Genomic DNA, 21,556 nt, shown 5'->3' on the forward strand with positions numbered 1-21,556 from the left:
GTAGGGAATTCATGCAACTATAGAAAGAGATAATTCAGCTAGAAGAAATCACCATGTAGAGTTCAGCTACAAAGAAACCACAATGTAGAGAGTTCAGCTACAAACAAATCTCCCTGTAGAGAGATTAGCTAGAAGAAGTTACCTTGTAGAGAGTTCAGCTACAAAGAAACTACCATGTAGAGAATTCATTTACAAACTAGTGACCCTGTAGAGACATAAGCTAGAAGAAGTTACCTTGTAAAGAGTTCAGCTACATAGAAACCATTCTGTGAAGAGCTCAGCTGCAAACAAATCACCTGTACAGAATTCAGCTACAAACAAATCACCCTGTAGAGAGATCAGCTAGAAGAAGTTACCTCGTAGAGAATTCAGTTACAAAGAAACCACCATGTAGAGAATTCATTTACAAACTAGTGACCCTGTAGAGACATCAGCTAGAAGAAGTTACCTTGTAAAGAGTTCAGCTACATAGAAACCATTCTGTGAAGAGCTCAGCTGCAAACAAATCACCTGTACAGAATTCAGCTACAAACAAATCACCCTGTAGAGAGATCAGCTAGAAGAAGTTACCTCGTAGAGAATTCAGTTACAAAAAAACCACCATGTAGAGAATTCATTTACAAACTAGTGACCATATGTGACCGGGCCTGCGAAAACAGGGCATGTGGGCACAAACTACACCCCATCACTCTACTGGTCATATCTCATTACTGGAAAAGTATATTTCCATTCTGTAACTTGCATCATTATGCCAATGAAATGCTTACTAAGTGCTGAAAATTGCAACACCATAGCATAATGGTACAAAACGTTATGAGTGATGAAAGTGTGAAAAAGTGGACAAAAATCATGTGCCCACATGCCCTATTATCGCAGGCCCGGTCACATATAGAGACATCAGCTAGAAGAAGTTACCTTGTAAAGAGTTCAGCTACATAGAAACCATTCTGTAAAGAACTCAGCTGCAAACAAATCACCTGTACAGAATTCAGCTACAAACAAATCACCCTGTAGAGAAATCAGCTAGAAGAAGTTACCTTGTTGATAGTTCAGCTACAAACAAATCACCCTGTAGAGAGATCAGCTAGAAGAAGTTACCTTGTAGAGAGTTCAGCTACAAAGAAACCATCATGTGGAGAGTTCAGCTGCAAACAAATCACCTGTAGAGAGTTCAGCTACAAACCAATCTCCCTGTAGAGAGATCAGCTAGAAGAAGTTACCTAGTAGAGAGTTCAGTTACAAAGAAACTACCATGTAGAAAGTTCAGCTACAAACTAGTGACCTTGTGGAGACATCAGCTAGAAGAAGCTACCTTGTAGAGAGTTCAGCTACAAAGAAACCATTCTGTAAAGAGCTCAGCTGCAAACAAATCACCTGTACAGAATTCAGCTACAAACAAATCACCCTGTAGATAGATCAGCTAGAAGAAGTCACCTTGTAGAGAGTTCAGCTACAAAGAAACCACCATGTAGGGAGTTCAGCTAGAAGAAGTTACCTTGTAGAGAGTTCAGCTACAAAGAAACAATCATGAAGAGAGTTCAGCTGCAAACAAATCTCCCTGTAGAGAGTTTAGTTAGAAGAAGTTACCTTGTAGAGAGTTCAGCTACAATGAAACCATCATGTGGAGAGTTCAGCTGCAAACAAATCACCCTGTAGAGAGTTCAGCTACAAAGAAACCACCATGTAGGGAGTTCAGCTAGAAGAAGTTACCTTGTAGAGAGTTCAGCTACAAAGAAACCATCATGAAGAGAGTTCAGCTGCAAACAAATCTCCCTGTAGAGAGTTCAGTTAGAAGAAGTTACCTTGTAGAGAGTTCAGCTACAAAGAAACCATTCTGTAAAGAGCTCAGCTGCAAACAAATCACCTGTACAGCATTCAGCTACAAACAAATCACCCTGTAGAGAGATCAGCTAGAAGAAATTACCTTGTACAGAGTTCAGCTACAAATTTAAAGACACCATCATGTGGAGAGTTCAGCTGCAAACAAATCACCCTGTAGAGAGTTCAGCTACAAAGAAACCACCATGTAGTGAGTTCAGCTAGAAGAAGTTACCTTGTAGAGAGTTCAGCTACAAAGAAACCATCATGAAGAGAGTTCAGCTGCAAACAAATCTCCCTGTAGAGAGTTCAGTTAGAAGAAGTTACCTTGTAGAGAGTTCAGCTACAAAGAAACCATTCTGTAAAGAGCTCAGCTGCAAACAAATCACCTGTACAGAATTCAGCTACAAACAAATCACCCTGTAGAAAGATCAGCTAGAAGAAGTCACCTTGTAGTAGAGAGTTCAGCTACAAAGAAACCACCATGCAGGGAGTTCAGCTAGAAGAAGTTACCTTGTAAAGAGTTCAGCTACAAAGAAACCATCATGAAGAGAGTTCAGCTGTAAACAAATCTCCCTGTAGAGAGTTCAGTTAGAAGAAGTTACCTTGTAGAGAGTTCAGCTACAAAGAAACCATTCTGTAAAGAGCTCAGCTACAAACAAATCACCTGTATAGAATTCAGCTACAAACAAATCATCCTGTAGAGAGGTCAGCTAGAAGAAATTATCTTGTAGAGAGTTCAGCTACAGTAAAAAGAAACCACCATGTAGAGAGTTCAGCTGCAAAGAAATCACCCTGTAGAAAATTCTGCCACAAACAAATTGCCCTGTAGAAAGATCAGTTAGAAGAAGTTATCTTGTAGAGAGTTCAGCTACAAAGAAACCACCATGTAGAGAGTTCAGCTAGAAGAAATTACCTTGTAGAGAGTTCAGCTACAAAGAAACCATCATCTAGATAGTTCAGCTGCAAACAAATCACCTGTAGAGAGTTCAGCTACAAACAAATCTCCCTGTAGAGAGATCAGTTAGAAGAAGTTACCTTGTAGAGAGTTCAACTACAAAGAAATCATTCTGTAAAGAGCTCAGCAGCAAAAAAATCACCTGTACAGAATCCAGCTACAAATAAATCACCCTGTAGAGAGAACAGCTAGAAGAAGTTACCTTGTTGATAGTTCAGCTACAAACAAATCACCCTGTAGAGAGATCAGCTAGAAGAAGTTGCCTTGAAGAGTGTTCAGTTACACAGAAACCACCATGGACAGTTCTGTAATAAATATATGTATTATATATATAATTTGTACATTTACTGATTAAATCAGAAATATTTAAGGTACATCTGCTTCATCTTTTCTTCTTCCTGTGGTAAAGAAAAAAAGATAGGTTTAAAAAGTCCCAAAGCAGGCCATAGGCCGGCTTTGGGGTATACATTTACAAAAAGAAGTGAAATCTAATCCAAAACAGCCAAGCTGTAAAAAAAGTGTGCGGCCCTCAAAAAGGCTATGGTGAAAAAAGATGTGAAATCCAAGGTGGCGGCCAAGAAATGGCTGTGATGGTAGGTTAATGGTAAAAATTTTAATAATGACAATTCAGGTGAATTTTGTGCCAATTGACCAAGCGGCATCAAAATTCACCTGAATTGTTGTTATTAAAATTTTTACCATTAACCTACCATCACAGCCATTTCTTGGCCGCCACCTTGGATTTCACATCTTTTTTCACCGTAGCCTTTTTGAGGGCCGCACACTTTTTTTACAGCTTGGCTGTTTTGGATTAGATATATGTATATCTAATGTTTTGCTTGCAGTGTGTCCTAAATACAGTACTTGTGCATGTGTCCAGTGTGGCCATGTTATTCTTAGGACATCATCAATGTGCTAGATAATTTATTGGATCAAAGAAATGATGTGTCTTTTATGGAGATGAGTAGAATGGTTAGTTGCAGTATTGTGAGATTTTATATGCACACTAAAGCACAAGATGTGTAGTTATTAGTGTATGAGCATGTATTGTGTATGTAGGCACTGAATCTGTGATGATTAGTTTTCATCAACAACATATAAGTGATTTGAATTTATACAGTATATGCTATCATCTGAATTACAGTAATCGAACACTGATTATACAGTATAATTAGGGGAAAAATGTGTAGTGGGAGTATATCCAACATAGTAGGGTAAACAATTTATTTATGCATTTGGTATCAGAGGAGTTGAAACACTGTACATTTTACGTGATGAATATCAGGTTAGTCTAATAAAACAGGCAAAATCAGATTCACAGCAATCAAAAAACATATTATTTTATGATTGACTAGTGAAAACCAGCTGTTGCTATAAGAACATTATTTACATAAACTGAGTAAAAAACTATGCATGCTACATACACAAAAAATTATAACCATTTTAATCTTTGCACTGGAACAAAGCTCAAATCAATAAAACGTATTTAGAATCGGATTTTCCTGTTCATGGAAAGTAAGAAAATATTTGTTTCGCATATATAATGCAAATGACAGGTTTCATCTTTGTAGCTTATTTGAGTCATGAGATATGATCAATTAAATAGGCGCCTGTAATAATTTCCGAATTGTTGTATGCATTGAGTTTATTGCACTCCCAACTGCCTAGCCCTATAACTCCAAGACTGTTCATCATATAATATAAGGCTGAAACTTTGGTTGTCCATTCCTTTTTAGCACAGATAACAGAGAAACAATGAAATGGAAGTTGAGGAATGTGTGAAAATGACCAGTGTTTGCTCAGCCAGTCACATGTGGCTGTACTAGTATAGTATGGATCCTCGCTTAAAATGAATAGCACCAGCCGAAACACTGCTGTAAAAAGCTTTCATAGAAATATCATAGATGACCAAAATCGCCTTTACAGAATAGTCTTAGTGTTTCTAACATTAAATCCAACATTAAAACAAGAAGCTTACTTAAGGATGAATATTGTTGTTGTTTTTTCAGATATTGCCCAAAACCCGATGCTGGTCTGTTTTGCCTGCCTGCCTGCCTTCCTGCCTGCCTGCCTGCCTGCCTGCCTGCCTGCCTGCCTGCCTGCCTGCCTGCCTGCCTGCCTGCCTGCCTGCCTGCCTGCCTGCCTGCCTGCCTGCCTGCCTGCCTGCCTGCCTGTCTGTCTGTGTGCTTTTATTTACTGTCTGTTTACATGTTTATAAAGAGTTAAGTCAGTAATGATTGTGGAATGGTGTTACTAATTCACTTTAGAATGATACAGAAGTGCAAAAAACTGTTGGTGAGCGATTACTTGTAAACACTGAAGAAGTTGGTGTTCTGTTAAGCAATAGTCTGAGTAGTGACAGCAATGAGGCTGTGATGAACACCATTGAGGGAAACAACAACAATGTTGGTTAGTAATGTGCTACTACTTCATCATGCATATGTACATATTTTATGTAGTATCATAGTATTAGTGAGATTTATGATATTTCCCTCACAAAAGTTTATACTGCCTTTGATTTTTGTACATACGTAATTGATGTGATTTCTGTTTAGTAATTTCAGCACTGGTTCCTGCACATGAATATCTGATGAATATTGGTGATATAGAATTTGGTCCATCAAACACATCTAACAATTTTTTTGCAAAGTTTGGTGGTATGGTACCATCTTACAAAATACCAAGTGCTGTGATTTTGAAGAGGACTGAAGAAGGTATGATCTGCACAAACAAATTATAGATTATATGTGTGAACAAACTTGTTACTTACTGTGCATCTACAGTAACAGAGCTAGCACAAACAAATTAAGTGGCCATGGGCATCTATGAAAAGATAAACATATGCTTCTAAATTTGTCTGCACTTTAATCCTGTAACTTCCATAAATTTCCACCTATCACACTTTACATGCATGGACAATTAATTTTATCATTTCATAAAGATATTGCACACTTTTACTGTGCACTGGATATGGATAGCCCTATTCCACTGTCAGAATACTAAATATGCAGTATGTGATTTTCTTCAATTTGTGTAGGAAGGAGAGTTCCTATAACTACTGGTATCACTAGACATCCCCACTTACCTACTAATGAAGGGTATGTTATATATATTATAATGACGTGTTTGCAATACATAGTGTATCATTGCATATATGTAGTGTAAAGGTGCAAAGTTTGATTTTATCCCTTCAAATATCAACCAATCTGCTGAGTAGACTAGATCTTGGAAATGAAACTGTGTCATTATCATTCAACATTGGAATGGTATGTAACTGATTGTAAGTATTAAACTGTTAGAAGTTTAAACACACAGGTATAGATTCTAGCTTAAGGTTCCATAAATCACGCACCAGAATTGGTTACACAGCTCACACTTCTACTATGTTTTGTGCTATCAAAGTAAATTTACAGATTCTGGCAACTGTCTACTGACCCTACTGACCAAAGTATAGGACTTAAAATAGGCCAGGATAAATGCATGACTCAAGGTATTGTACTGTGTCATGAAGGAAAAGCCATTATCACCATTTATGAATATGGATTATTGTTATAATTGGTACCTGAATGATGTCACTATAATTAAAGTCATTCAGTATAATGTTATGAGTGGCAATACAAAAAGTGCGCAGTTTATAGTCCCTTGTGCTACTATGTGATTAAGAATGTTGCAGTACTATGGGTTTACAGTTATAGAAGGTTGATTTTACATGCACTGGCCAGGATTAAACCATTCTCAATTTTTTTTAAGTTTTCAGTTCAATACAAGTACTATACTTCAATATCCAAACACAAAAGTATGCAATCATCACAATAGATGTGTGTCTACAATTATTCTGTACATGAAGATACATGGGTATGCAGTGGAAAATTGTGTTGCTTTTCTGTCAATTTTAGCCAGGAAATACGTCAGTGTTTAATCCTCGCTGTGAATTTTTCAGCATATCAAAGTAAATTAGTAATTGCATATGTATTTTCTAATTCACTGTTTGCATGCCGTGTTTAGCAATGTTAATGAAAGTGGTACATTCTCAACTGATGGTATAATGCAGAGTGACACAACTAATAGCACATTTGTTCAGTGTTCTACTACCCACTTGACTAGTTTTGCTGTTCTGGTAGATGTGTCTGGAAAGAGTGTGAGTACATAATAATATTATGCACAACTACGTATATAAGTGCACCAAATAAAAAAAATTATGTGCATATACATTGCATCTAGCTAAGTCTTATATACAAATATAAGGAAACTTATAAATAATAACATTGAGTAGGGATTGTAGAAATAAAAAAAGCAATGAAACAAGGGAGGTCATCTACATCTGCAGCTGTTAGTGGCCAGCTGTACTAGTGAACATATATTACTACTTTAGTCGTATGCAACCTGTTATAGTATAGCTGTGACTGAAGTAGGGATTAATATCCACCAGTATAAAGTGTATCTGCAGGTATAGATGACCTCCCTTGTTTCATTGCATTATATTTCTATGACTCTTAGCTAGTAAAATTTCATAATTTATCCTCACACTTGTCTGTTCACTTTTATGTAATAACATAATTTATTACTGGTGAACAATTGCACCATATCAAAGAAACTAAGAACAGTGCCTCTGCAATTAATCCACTCACTATAGAATTAATGACTGAACGCAGTCCTGATTTTCACTTACCAAAATATGAAGTGGCCATTCAACTTCAGCTATGTCCCACTTGATATACAGCATTACAAATGGCAAAAAAAAACACTACAAGATGTGCTTCTGCAATCAATAAAGTCACACTACAGCAATTAAAGCACTGAAGTCATGATATGTTACTGCTAATCAACTCCTGTGCTGTAGGGGAGAAATTCAAAGGATGACAAAGGTATCAGTGGTGGATCTAGGAATGTATAAAGGGGGTTTCCAGTTTAGAAGGTGGACATATGCACTGCATAGGAGGTGAAAGGATGCTACAGTCGGGGGTGCCCAAAATTTATGGTGGTAGTACTAGTGGGTGTGCGAAGCACACCAAGCATGCGAAACATGCTAATTCTAGGGGGGTCTGGGGGCATTCTCCCCTGGAAAATTTTGAAAATTTGGTGTCAGGAGATTGAATTTGGAGACATTTTCGGTGGTTTCAGCTGTTACTCAATTACTAGTACTATTAATTTTATTTTAATACAAGCTTGAGTTGTCACTGCTTGAAGGTTGTTAGTTTACTAATTTGTTAAGCTGCTTTACTGTAGTTGTATCCCGTTATGCTGATAGTAAAATGTCAGTGACTTTAAGTATATGGAACATAATTGTTTTACTAAGTTTTAAACTCTCAGTAAAACATCAGTGAATGCGGGTTTACTGAAAAATACTAAAAATACCAAACAATTAACTGTTCCATATACTGGGGATATACCACTCTAGTAAACTAAGAAACTTCAAGCAGTGTGTATTAGGGTGACTGTTCTATTAAGGTGACTGCTCTATTAGAGTATTTCGATCGTGATTGACAAGTTTCTGAAAGTTCAAATGACGATTATTGCACAATACAGCTTTAAGTTGGAGGTACTCAGCACCCCCTCTTCCGCTGCCTATGCATGAGTGTGTGAAGAAGCATAGTCACTTGTGCTAGGGGGGTCTGGGTGCATGTCCCCCAGAAAATTTTAGAAATTTTGATGCTCTGAGACTGCATTTGGCAACAATTTTAGTATGAAATCAAGACTCACGGTAGTGAGTCGCACAGCCAGTAAAGCAGAAAGGCGCGCTGCAGAAAATAAATGAAGCGACCACTACGTGAGAATTTTACAGGAACGAATGATGTCAAAAAAAAGAAAAGAAAGCCTTCCTATAACTCACCCACCACTTACGCTATCCCTCTGAAACTCTAGAGTTGAACTCATCGTGTCACTAGTAACTACCACACAAGCAGTGAAGCAAATCCATGCCGATTGTTTCGTGATCGAGATTGCCGACATCAAAGGGGAAATTTCATTTTTTTAAATTGCTTATCGCATGCGGTTAGATGCAACCACAAGTCCTTGTGTTCCTTTGTGCATTCCAAACATTGATTGCCCTGCTATCGCTTCAGTATTCACTGAATTGCCTCAAGATTCACATCATCGATTTCACCATACATGATTACCCTACAGTCGTAATTTCAGCACCAAACGAAGTTTCAGTCGTCCTCAGTCAACCTAGAGGCCAAATACAAAACCCAGATTGTTGTTTTCTACAATACTCGCTTGTCATGTAGGGCAATGTGTCTTTAAACTGCTCTAAGAGTTTCGTTCAGATTGAAACATATGTTTTCGAGATTGGCTAGTTTGAAATTTGAATTTAGCCGCCCCCACATAACTTGCTCTCTCCAAGAATTTTACTCGAAATTTAAAGAATGACGCAAAGCACAGCTGCGGTCACTGGGTATTGATGAACTGGCGCTCTATGTAGTTATTCAGTGCATATAGCCACAAAGAAGTGTGCTGCCATAGATTATAGTCCACAGATATAATCTATGGTGCTGCATACCATCGTTCATTTTTAAATTTGGATTTAGTCACCCCCACCGTGACGTAATTTGTCCTCTAAGGGCGTGGCTTAAAGAATGACACAGAGTACAACTGCGGTTACCAGTTGTTGACACAAGCTGCGAGTAATTAGCACATGTAGCTAGCCAATTGTCACCATGCATTATTGCATTTTATAGCACCCCACACAAAAATTACACATGTAATTACAACATACAGAGGACACATGAATACCAAACACTTTTCACAACAATAATGTAAGAATTGTACAATAGTGACTGTAATATAGCTGCTATGAAAATGTTTTCCAGTGGCCCGCCATGGTAGCAAGTCTCACATGACGGCATGTATATTCATCCAAACACAATGGGAGTAACAAGTAAGTATGATGACAAGTTGGTATGACTCCATTTGTAGAATCCAGATGAGTGGGTGTGGCTCCAGTATGTCTAAACAGTTAACAAATATTCCTGTTATAAATATGTGCTAGAGTTGCAATATAATAGTATAGTATTTAAATGCAACAATACATAGTCTCCATTGCATCACTATCAAACAACACTAAGTGGAGGATATTATCACCAGTATAGAAAGACAACCACTCTTGAAAAGCCAATTTCAATTGAGAATTTATACACTGTTACCTGCTTATTGAGTGAAGGTAGCAATAAACAAGTTCCACCGTAATTTATACATGTGATCTGATCTGTATATTCTGTCAGTGGATGAGATCCACTTGGCCAGGACAAAATGTGACCCAAATGTCCTGGATGATCCATACTCAACCCACTTATGACCCAGTGGCACAATGGAACTGAGTATAGAGAATATAATTATATTTATTTCTAAGATGTGTGGATGTGTGGACACATTACATGTACATACAAGACATGCTACGTACTGTTTTAGCATTTCAAGTCACCACATTATGTACAGACCAGTCAACAATGCTTCATAGTGCCCATCAGTAAACCTGAAGAAAAGTTGCAAAAAATAAAAATTCACATAAGTACAGTGAAACCTCATTAATATGGCCAGTTGTGAAACCAAACAAATTGGCCTGAATAACAAGGTGGCCTCATTAATGAGGTCATATAGTACTGCTTAGCTATATTTGGGATCTACTAGAGGTGGCCAATATAATGAGGTGGTCTTATTAAAGAGGTGGCTACTAAGTCAGGTCTCACTGTACATACAGTTCACAATGGTGAACAATATTAATGGTTAACAATATACACTGAAACTTGCAGGTCACTTCTTGTGGAAGATTGCTCTCTACACAAAATGACACATTCAGAGATGGATGATACAGTAACGCATTGTGACTTCAATACTAGTGATGTATCACTACTAGGCAGCAACCATATACACAGCACTGCCAATGTACAACATCGCACTTGCTCGCACACACAATTTTGCTAAAGATTTTACAAATTGATAATTAAGGGGTGTGGAAACTAGCTGTTCACTGGAAAGACTGTGTGGCAGCTGTTTCCCTTCTGTACAAGTGGCCACCAAGGCAGGCCCACTGTGGATGAAAACCAGGCATTAGATATTTGGCATTTCATGTGTTGAAGGCATTCCAGGGCTTCCAGTAGTCTCAAATCTCACCACAGTTTAAATCAGGCAGTGTTGTGGTCACCACTAAACCACTGGAATGCTGTGTTATGTTCATCTTATGCTTGGCTACTATATTGTAGAACTGAAATGGATACTCTGAAAAATATATCCTATGGATAATGACTTCATCACTTTCTTCATCAGGAGCTTATAAGGACCGATAGTGAAACTTTTTTTACACTTTGAGCTTACAGCCAACTGCCTAAGTATGAAGCAGTGCTTTTGGTGCTCTAACAGATTGGCTGCCCCTTTGCTGCTAGCACTCACTGTCTCATATGCTGTCACACACTAAATCCATCTCTATAGCCAGTTAGAACAGCATGCTTCTTACCTTTTAAAGGCCGCAAAATGCAGCCACCTCTTTAAAAAGCTAGGTCAGAAAATTTTGTCCCTACGACCTGAATAATAACCAGTTTTCACTGTACTATTAGTGATTAGTGATCATGGAGGATTATTTATTAAGATACTAAGATATACAAACACTACAACCTCTAAATATAGTAGTAAATTTTTTACCCTGGTCCAATGTCTAATAATCGTGAGAGACTCTACTGTGACAAATACATGTTTATCATGATATGTGCTAATCGCCTTTTTACAATTAAGTTTTACAACACAAATACATGTATAGTTAAACTCACCAATTGTGACTAGATCCCTTCAACACGAAAAGACAAGTAATGAGACAACCTTGGAGACAACAGCCTCACAAGCCTATTCTGGTACGCTTATTTAGTAGTAATATAAATTTTAAAGGTGTTTATTTACAACAGGACATAGTTACATGCCCCTCTATTGTCTCTGTACATACTTGCCTTTTCTTTACTATTCTCATTTCATTTCACAAGATCTCTTGGCAGCGGCGTAGCTTCTTCGCTTGAATTAGTCAATGCTTGAAGTAGATCGAGATACTCTAATAGAACAGTCACATTTCTACAAGTGCCAAATTTTTATATTGTAAAGTCTGTAAGTAGCTAGTAAGTTAAACTATACAATCCGATGCTAAGCAGAAGTTGTAACTATTGATTGCTGTGTTACAACTGTTTTGTGACTGCTTTAATAGAGTATCTTGATCATTTTAATGCAGTACAAGATGAAAGGCAAAGTGTTATTAAGGGTTTACTAGTTAAAATGGGTGTTAATTGACTGCAGTTGCATGCCACTAACAGGGCCACCCAGAGAAATTAGGGGGCCCAGGGGCAAGGAAGGGTCTAGATCCTGACTGCTCTATTACTGCATATCGATCTTTCTTTAAACAGGTATTCAAGGGGCCTCTATCGGGCTGGGGCAGGGGGAAAATACCCCACTCCCCCCCTCCATGTGGTTGGCCCTGACCACTAAAATTACAGTTATATTTGAATATTCTGTCACTGTAATCTGGGGTTTCTGTCAAAACCATGGAAACTCACCTACTGTTATCAACAATGCATTGCTTATTCTAACAAAAAGTATTGAAATCCCATCCAAAAACAGCTTATAGCTGTAAAAAAAGTGTGCGTCCAAGTAAAGCAGAGTTAATTACATCAAAAAATAATGATATCATAATGCGGCCATGTGCGAGGTGTGCAAGTTGTAAAATTAATATTAGCTAATCAGATAATACAAGTTATTGTTAAAGTGTTAATGAGAACTATGTGATGCTGCTAGTTTTTGAGTATCTTCATAAATGCCACACAAAGTTAATTCTCAATAAAACAATGTGTATAGATTCTCTGATAACAATAAATAGTTTCAGTTTGGCCGCCTTTCCTGTATACGGCAATGTTATAAACAAAGGAAAGGTGGCCAAATTCAAACTATTTATTGCTATCAGAGAATCTATACACATTGCTTTATTGAGAATTAACTTTGTTGGCATTTATGAAGATGCTCACACACTTAAAAATAGCAGCATCACATAGTTCTCATTAACACTTTAACAATAACATTGTATTATCTGATTAGCTAATATTAATTTTACAACTTGCACACCTCGCACATGGCCGCATTATGATATCATTATTTTTTGTTGCAATTAACTCTGCTTTACTTGGATGCGTACTTTTTTACGGCTATATAAGCTGTTTTTGGATGAGATATAATTATTTACTAAGTCTATATTTACAGAGTGTTGAGCATGCACACACATCATGTTGTCGCTTTTTATATGTGAACGCCACAATAATTAATTAAAGTACTTAACTGTTGCATAATCATTTTTCAAAGGGGGTTTCTGAAACCTTGAAACCCCCCTAAATCTGCCACTGAATATGACCATGATGCAAGCATTGCAGCTACTTTGGCTGGTGAAAAGTGTGATCTTTGGCAGAAACAATGTTGACTCTGAACAGTACTTTATCCATAGTCAAGCTATGCTTGTCTGAGTGTGGCAGTCAGTTACAGCAGTAGATTTATTGAGTTGTTCTGAAGATGTATATGGGCTTTGTTATGCCTAATTACAAGTGGTTTTGGGTGGTAATTTGGGTATGAATACTCAAACCTCAATGATCCCTAATATGCATTACCATATTGTATGATAGACATCATTTGATCACCATGAATGGCCTCCTGATGCACTCTAGTTGAACGATTCTTATGTAAAATACATCTAGGAGACTATTTAAATGTGTCCACATCACTAGTCTTGTGTTCCAGTTGGACAGTAAGATGCCACAGTATTGCCCATATGACATACAAGTAGCAAATATCTCTAGAAATCCAACTGTGAAAGTATAGCCAATCAACTTAGTGGCTTGGCTGTGGTTGCGTCTTTATGCATTCATGGTGAAAAGTTGTTATCCAATGGTGTACATAAAGATGGTGCAGTGGCGGATCTAGATGGGTTTCTGGGGTTTCAACAGAAACCCCTTTTAAATTTAGTTTAGTGGCATTCTCAATACATAAACATTGTTGTATTGACAATCCCCCCCCCCCCCCCCCCAAAAAAAAAACACTATCGCTGTAAAAAAAGGCACGTCCAAGAAACTACAAGTACCTGAAAAAAAAACAACAGCTCAGCTATAGAAGAAAACTAACAGGCAACTGAAAGAGCTGATATCTGGAGCGGCCAAGAATTAATGTTGCTACAACTACCAAAGTTTTACCAAATCCATGCTCAGGTAAAATGAAAGTAACTGGCAACCAAAACAGCTGATATTTGAAGTGGCTATTTATTTTGATACAGCAAACTACAATTATTAATGAAGTTGTAATATTGAATCTTAATCGTTCAACTGTGTTCTATACATTCATCCCTGCTACATCGTAAATTAATTCTTTATTACTCTAATTGGCTGGTAATTTGGCCGCCTTTTTCAATAGTCAGTATGGAGAGAAAAAAAAGGCGGCCAAATTACCAGCCAATTAGAGTAACAAAGAATTAATTCACGATGTAGCAGGGATGAATGTATAGAACACAGTTGAATGATTAAGATTCAATATTACAACTTCATTAATAATTGTAGTTTGCTGTATCAAAATAAATTTTATTCTAGGCCACTTCAAATATCAGCTGTTTTGGTTGCCAGTTACTTTCATTTTACCTGAGCATGGATTTGGTAAAACTTTGGTAGTTGTAGCAACATTGATTCTTGGCCGCTCCAGATATCAGCTCTTTCAGTTGCCTGTTAGTTTTTTTTCTATAGCTGAGCTGTTTTTTTTTTTTCAGGTACTTGTAGTTTCTTGGACGTGCCTTTTTTTACAGCGAAAGTGTTTTTGGGGGGGATATCACTAATTTTTATCAGTTATATAATTGAAAGAGTCAAGCCATGGGGTGTATGATGAATTCTGCATTGTAGCGGTGTTGAGACAAAACACAAGTGATGATCATATATCATACATTCCTAGTACGGCTAGTAACTGTGAATTGTTATTAGAACCAGAACTGGTGGAAACTGCAATTTATTGGTCTGGCCAAGTAATGGCTATGGTCAGGGTTACCACTAAAGATGTGTGCAATACACTTATTTGCAAAGCATGCTTTGTAGGTTTTCTGGGAGGATACCAAATCTGAAAAATGACATAGCAACTCTGAGATTTACATCTGGGAGTAGAAATTTAATACTTTATGCTATATTGTTTGATGACTGTTCTATTAGGGTATTTTTGCCTCACTGTTCTATTAGAATATATTGATACTTTTCCATGAATAAAACCTACTATGGCCACTGCCATACAGACCATAAAGACAACTCAGCAACTTGGTTTGCCAGTCACAGCACAAGATGCTTTGCTGAGGGTCTATTATAGAGATCACACAAATGTGTGAACACCAGATTTTCATTTCAATACATAGACACACACATACATCATAAAAGCACAAGACACACACAAAATGTGCAAACACTATACATACCACTACCCATGTACACACATATATACACCACATATTGGTTGTACTTGATGTAAGCAAGTTTATATCACAAAGCTCTCGTAGGTGAGCTGGTAGCAGTAGTGCTCTTACTTAGTGTTAAAAAGTTCTTGCAGTGCTCGAAACAGAGGTACTGGAGAGTGAAGGATTATCACTGACATCATATTCATTCACAATAATCGTTGCAATGTGAAATTGCTTATGTACTGTATCACCATTGTTATGTTAATGTGTGCATGATTTATCCCACAATATGATTACCTCTTTTGGTATGTTGGTAGACTGTCCCTGGTGTGTTTGAATACCATTACAGAGACAGAGGATTGAAACAACTTTTAGAAGGGAGGATGGCAGTAGCCCAGACGTTTGTGACAGCAGGGACCTGAGGATATGAGGACGTATATATTAGTGTTTTTCACATGCAGACATGCCAACTATGGGGATTTGCTGGGGTATGCATATGCCTTACAGGATAGCTTTTAAAATAATTTCCCTTTGAAATTTAAGATTTTTAATAGCACCGATTTGGTTAACTGCATGGATGATTTTTTAGCACAAATATTTCGGCATAGCCATTCTTCCACACAAAAGCTACTAAGAACAATTATTATACCTAAGATGGAAAACTGGGGGAGGAGACAACATCATCAGACAGACCACCGCGGAGCTTGGTGCGGTGGATTCCTCAATACATTAATTGCCGGTATACTCCCATGCCACCGGCGTCTTCGGAGATATAGTTCAGTGGTCAAAGGATACACGGTCACAAAACTCACAATCCATAAGAGTATTGACGTACATTTACAAGTGTTCACGTGCACTACTGGAGGTGTGAAAGGGACTTTCCAAAAGACTTCCTCAACTACCACAAGTGGTATTACCAAATACGGCAATAGCGCATCACCTTGATGGTGACCTACTTTGCGAAAGTGTGTAGATCTAACTGTAAGTTAATATCGCTTATTAAATGTTTTTGTATGTGTGTAAATGAGGTGCACGTGTTTCAGTCCTTCTCCAGTCTTGGCTGAACATGAATGAATTAATTAGAGTTAGCAGTTGAGTGCATATTAGGAAGAACCTCAGACGGTGGTTGCTACTTTATATAGTTGTTATGCACCTATCAATGTAAAGCCCCACTACCATAGGTCAGAGACGTAGCCAGGGGGGGGGGGGGGGGCATTTGCCCCCCATCACTAAGTGTTTTTTTTAAACCTCCGTCACAACTCACAAGCTAAACTGACACGCAAATGACTAAATTATGTGCGCTACTACACGGTATCACCAGGGGTTGCTAGTAAATGCGCACACACTAACACAACATTCAACTCGCTCGTGAATCCACCGAACGAAAATATTAGAGACACACTTCTATATTTATCCTAGATTACTCACGTGGTAGAGCATTTTTGAATCTAAAAAGAGTGAGCCATTCTAAGTGACCTCCCCGCGGCAGGAGTCGCAACTCACAAGTGACAAAGGAGACCAAATGATGCTACGAAAAACTGCCTATGAGGTGATAAAGTCTGGTTAAATGTACCAAGTTTCTTTCCTCGAGTCGATCACACTAGATCTTTGTACGACAGTGCAGTGGCATGCCAGTTTTATTATTTTACTTTGTCAGTCAGTTAGGCGAATCAGTCACAAGCTTACAAGTTCTGCTAGCTAGACAGGTGGGATTCCGTGCAATACGCAGCATTTGAATTTCGTCAAATGAAGTGAGTGAACACGTCATCCTGTCAGCAATGTGCTAGGACTGCAGCACAGGCTGTGGCTAATGTAAAGTACCGGTAACTTGTATTTGCACTAAAATATTAGCAATATGGTTCTACCAAACTGTGGATGAATTTGTTGGAGTACATGCAGTTGTGGCACGTGTGATGATGCTCGACGAATATTCCTCCATTGATAAGTGATAAGCAATCAGTAATGAAATAATTACGTAGCTAGTTATTTAAGCTGTAACAATACAACATCGTATGTTGGCTAGCCCATCATTGGGTCATTAGCCTTTTTTACAATCATTAATGATTTTGAGTGTTTCATGGGGGCATACCTGCCTCTCCATCACCTGGCTAGCTACATCCCTGCCACAGATATGGCTGAGGTGGGGATTTCATCCCTGAAAATTATTCCCCACCTACTGAGAAGTACTGGTGATACAACATTGCTCCACATATCCTGACATCTCCCAGTAGCGAAACCCGGGGTTAGTCGGGCTTTTCACAATCACTCATTGCGTCTGTCACAGTGTAGCTATTTCAGTTGCAAGTTATTTCAAGCAGGATTTAGTGGTGACAAATAGTAAGTCAGCATCCATGAAATGCTGCATTGGTGTGTTTCTTTGACAATGACAAATTTCCACCAGGAAACTTAATGGTCCATTCCCCCACCTTCAGCGTGTACCTGTGGTAGTCGGGCATTACATTGATAGGTGCATTAAATCTGCTCCTGTTACATAATTTGTTGTTTATACTATGAGGTCTTAACTGCATCACATTATCCTGCATTTTCAAGGTCTCGGTCTACTGCATCATCAACACCATATTGCAAACGTCTGTGTTATGGGCAGATTGGGACCAATGATTACATGTATTGTGATTATAGCATCGTAATTCTCCAGGTCAGTTGGGACTCGCAGGGGCGGATCTAGGATTTATAAAAGGGGGGGGGAGCTAACTCAAGGTACTTATCTCTTGGGTAGAGGTGTGCAAAGCACACTTCCCAGCATGCGAAGCATGCTGGAACCAGGGGGGTCTAGGGGCATGCCCCCCCCCCCCCCCCAGGAAAATTTTGAAAAATAAATGCTAAAATACTGCAATTTGGAGACATTTCCACATAAAATTCATGCCTGTAGATATTTTATATACTGCCTTTAGATTATAGGTATGGCTCTCTGATTCTGAAGTATTTTGCTAATGGAAAAGTTTGGGTAGGTACAGGCAACCAAGTACATGATGCACCCCTCTCACAATTGCACAACACTGAATAGGTGCATGTTAGAATAATAATATGTTGAAAGTGGAAAATTTTAAAATTTGAACAATACAAGATTGAATCTGAGAGCATTTTCAATGGAAATTGTGTACCTGAATTAAGTATTGTCATACATATTAACTACGTACACAAGTAGATGAATGAAGCCCTTTAAACAGACCAGTGCACTTCATTGTATGTATAGGTGCAGGCAGATTTGGAAAAATTCCATAACAGAACCAACTACATGTTTCCAGTGAATGTTCTATTAGAGTAGTTAGCTGACTGCTCTATTAGAGTATCTCGATCTTGTACACCTCCAATGCTGATCCGGGTCCTTGTTGCATAAACTTTAGCATAAATCCACTGATAATACCTTGGAAAAATGTTTATAAGGTGGTTTTATGAGTATTTGTATTATTAGTGATCTCATTATAATACTCAGCATATTGATCAAGTAAAGCCTAATTATGCCCCCCCCCTGGATCCGCCCCTGACTCGTGTTTGAGTATCTTGAGTGTTAAGTGTCCATATCTTGTCTTTGTAGTGCCCACTTTGCCAACTTGCTGTTTACAAATGTGTTTTCAGTAGTGTGGGAATGTATCAGTTATAGATGTCACTATAGTTGTGAGTCTTGACTGGAATTTCCAGGAACTTTAGCTGCAGTTAAAAGATAAACACAAGTGAATATTTGTATAAATAAGGTTTTTTTGGCTGTGTGTTGACTGGCAATGGTCTAAATGACTGGATTTATTTGTGTTTTAGTCAGGCACATGTTACTTTATGTAAGATGTTGGTGTCCCAATAGTTTCTCAGATCTAATAGTCAGACCGTTTTCTTTCCCTACCTAGTTCTGGGACGAATGTGCATTTCATGATCATATTCGAAGGTTTTGTAAATTTAGTGAATGCTTGAAGGTGTGTTTCTAATATTTCAGTGCAATATGCATTCATATATTTTTGCAGAAATGTACTGTAGTCATTGAGATATAATGTAATCTAAATTTATTTTCTCAAATGTTACTATGCTTATATACTATAGTAACCATGGTAACTAGTGTTTGTTGGTAAAATGCATTTGTCACATATCTCCTTAATGAACAAATGTCAGACATTTGTCCCATCATTAGTTATTTTACAGATCAATTACTAGTAATGGCTCTAACCACCAGTGTCTAGATCATGAGACTACCCTGATTATGAAGGTGTCCTGGTTTTCCAGGTACATTGATGTGCAATGAGATTTTGTAGAACCTTTAGCTGCTGGTTAATGTGTTTAATAGTGCATCCCAAACTTGTTACCTAGGTTTAGATTGACCACACAATTAACGTGTTGTGTTTCTTGACAGGTAAAGTGAAATTCAGACATTGGAGGAAGGCATCCCATTAGCTAGGCCGGATGACAAATGTAGGTTTCGCAGACCGCCTTGGTTGCACCCCACCCGCATTGACCCTTCTTGGCTGCACTGAGGATTGGTGTCCTGTCAAGTACACAATGGCAGATCCAACATTAAGAAACAAAGCCAATGATCGTTCTTATTTGTCTACCAACATGGGACAGTGGTTTATTTTATAAGTGCACTTTGTGAAATACTGTATTGTTGTATGTATCAATTATTAGCTTGCGTGACATGTGATGTTAATCACTAGCCGTCTGGCTTTACTGTGCATGAGCACCTTTTCTTCAGAAAGTTAAGTACGAATTGGGAGTGATAATGTCTACACGAATGAAAGCAATCACGTGATATTACATGGATGGCGCTAAATGGAATTATACTGAAAACACTCTCCCTAGGGAAGTTACATTCTCATGCTTTCACAGTACGTTTATATGAGTGTTGGGTTTGTGTCCACGCCGTGTCTTTAAAAGTTATCGTATGGATTAGGCGTTTGGTAAACAAAATCCGCTGTACAGGCAATCCAGTACTAGAAAACTCCTGTGCCAGTATTACTCCACAAAAGGCAGTTACATTCAATGATGATAATGGCGATAACGCTAACACAAGCCGGGATATCAACGCAATGAAGTGAACTTGGTCTTATTTTCGCGGTTGCGACAAGATAACCACTCATTTACAATTCCGGCGCCCGCTGTGCAATACATTTCTAATGGGAATGATTGTGTAATTCAGAGCTAAAATTGCGAAACCGTCCCTACACATAAATAACTCACGGGTAGTAGCCGCGCGCGTTTTATTTGCGGCGTGCGCTTTGTAGTTTCTTGGCCTTGTGCCTCACTACCATGAGTCTTGATTTGTCATGGCAAACAACTATATACCAGTAGCATAGGTGCATGCAGTTGCACTTAGCTAACACCATTTATAGCTACTAAACCCTCAGCAACACACCAACACTTAACTTTTCATCTCCCACTGCATTAAAAATGATCGAGATACTCTAATAGAGCAGTGAAGTAACTACTCTAATAGAGCAATCAAAGCTACAGCTTGTGGTCACCATATTTTCCCTATAGTTAGCTATAGTATTTAGTAACTATGTACAGTTTAAAGCATTGAATTTATTGTAATTGCTAACTAAAAATAGCCTAAAATCCAATCTCAGAGTTTATAAAATCTCAAAATTTCCAGAGAATTGTCATCAGATGCCTTCTTTAGCTACGCCGATTTTCAGAAACCTTCTTTTAAAAATCCTAGATCCGCCACTGGGATGATATAACATCTGCTTATTTATAAATGTATCTAATCCAAAACAGTCAAGCTGTAAAAAAGAGTGCGACCCTCAGAATGGCTATGGTGAATAAACATGTGAAATCCAAGGTGGCAGCCAAGAAATGGCTGTGATGGTAGATTAATGGTAAAAATTTTAATAACAACAATTCGGGTGAATTTGGTGCTGCTTGGTCTTGGCACAAAATTCACCTGAATTGTCGTTATTAAAATTTTTACCATTAACCTACCATCACAGCCATTTCTTGGCTGCCACCTTGGATTTCACATCTTTTTTCACCATAGCTTTTTGAGGGCCGCACTCTTTTTTTACAGTTGGCTGTTTTGGATTGGATTTCACTTCTTTTTGTATTTGCATACCCCAAAGCCGGCCTATGGCCAGCTTTAGGGTTTTTTAACCTATTATTTTTCTTTACCACAGGAAAAAGAAAAGATGAAGCAGGGTGATTTCTTTGTAACCGAACTGTCTACAAGGTGATCCTTCTAGCTGATCTCTCTACCAGATGACTTGTTTGTAGCTGAAATCTCTACAGGGTGATTTGTTTGTAGCTGAACTCTCTACAAGGTAACTTCTTCTAGCTGATCTTTCTACAGGGCAATTTGTTTGTAGCTGAATTCTCAACAGGGGGATTTGTTTGCAGCTGAACTCTCTACA

General features: G+C 38.1%; 1 protein-coding gene and 1 long non-coding RNA gene across 2 annotated transcripts in view; one reads left to right on the forward strand and one right to left on the reverse strand.

The window, feature by feature from the left end:
* LOC136254635 (fasciclin-2-like) overlaps positions 1–21,556 on the forward strand; it is a 372,927-nt gene that overhangs the window by 256,256 nt on the left and 95,115 nt on the right. The gene's annotated exons all lie outside the window — the stretch shown is intronic.
* On the reverse strand, positions 9,422–11,615 carry LOC136254673 (uncharacterized). The gene is made up of 3 exons (XR_010700663.1): positions 11,536–11,615; positions 10,176–10,247; positions 9,422–9,723 (listed from the first exon to the last, which is right to left on the reverse strand). It is a non-coding gene; the product is annotated as an uncharacterized lncRNA (long non-coding RNA).

This window comes from Dysidea avara, chromosome 4 (genome assembly GCF_963678975.1).
Source record: "Dysidea avara chromosome 4, odDysAvar1.4, whole genome shotgun sequence".
Classification (NCBI taxonomy): domain Eukaryota; kingdom Metazoa; phylum Porifera; class Demospongiae; order Dictyoceratida; family Dysideidae; genus Dysidea; species Dysidea avara.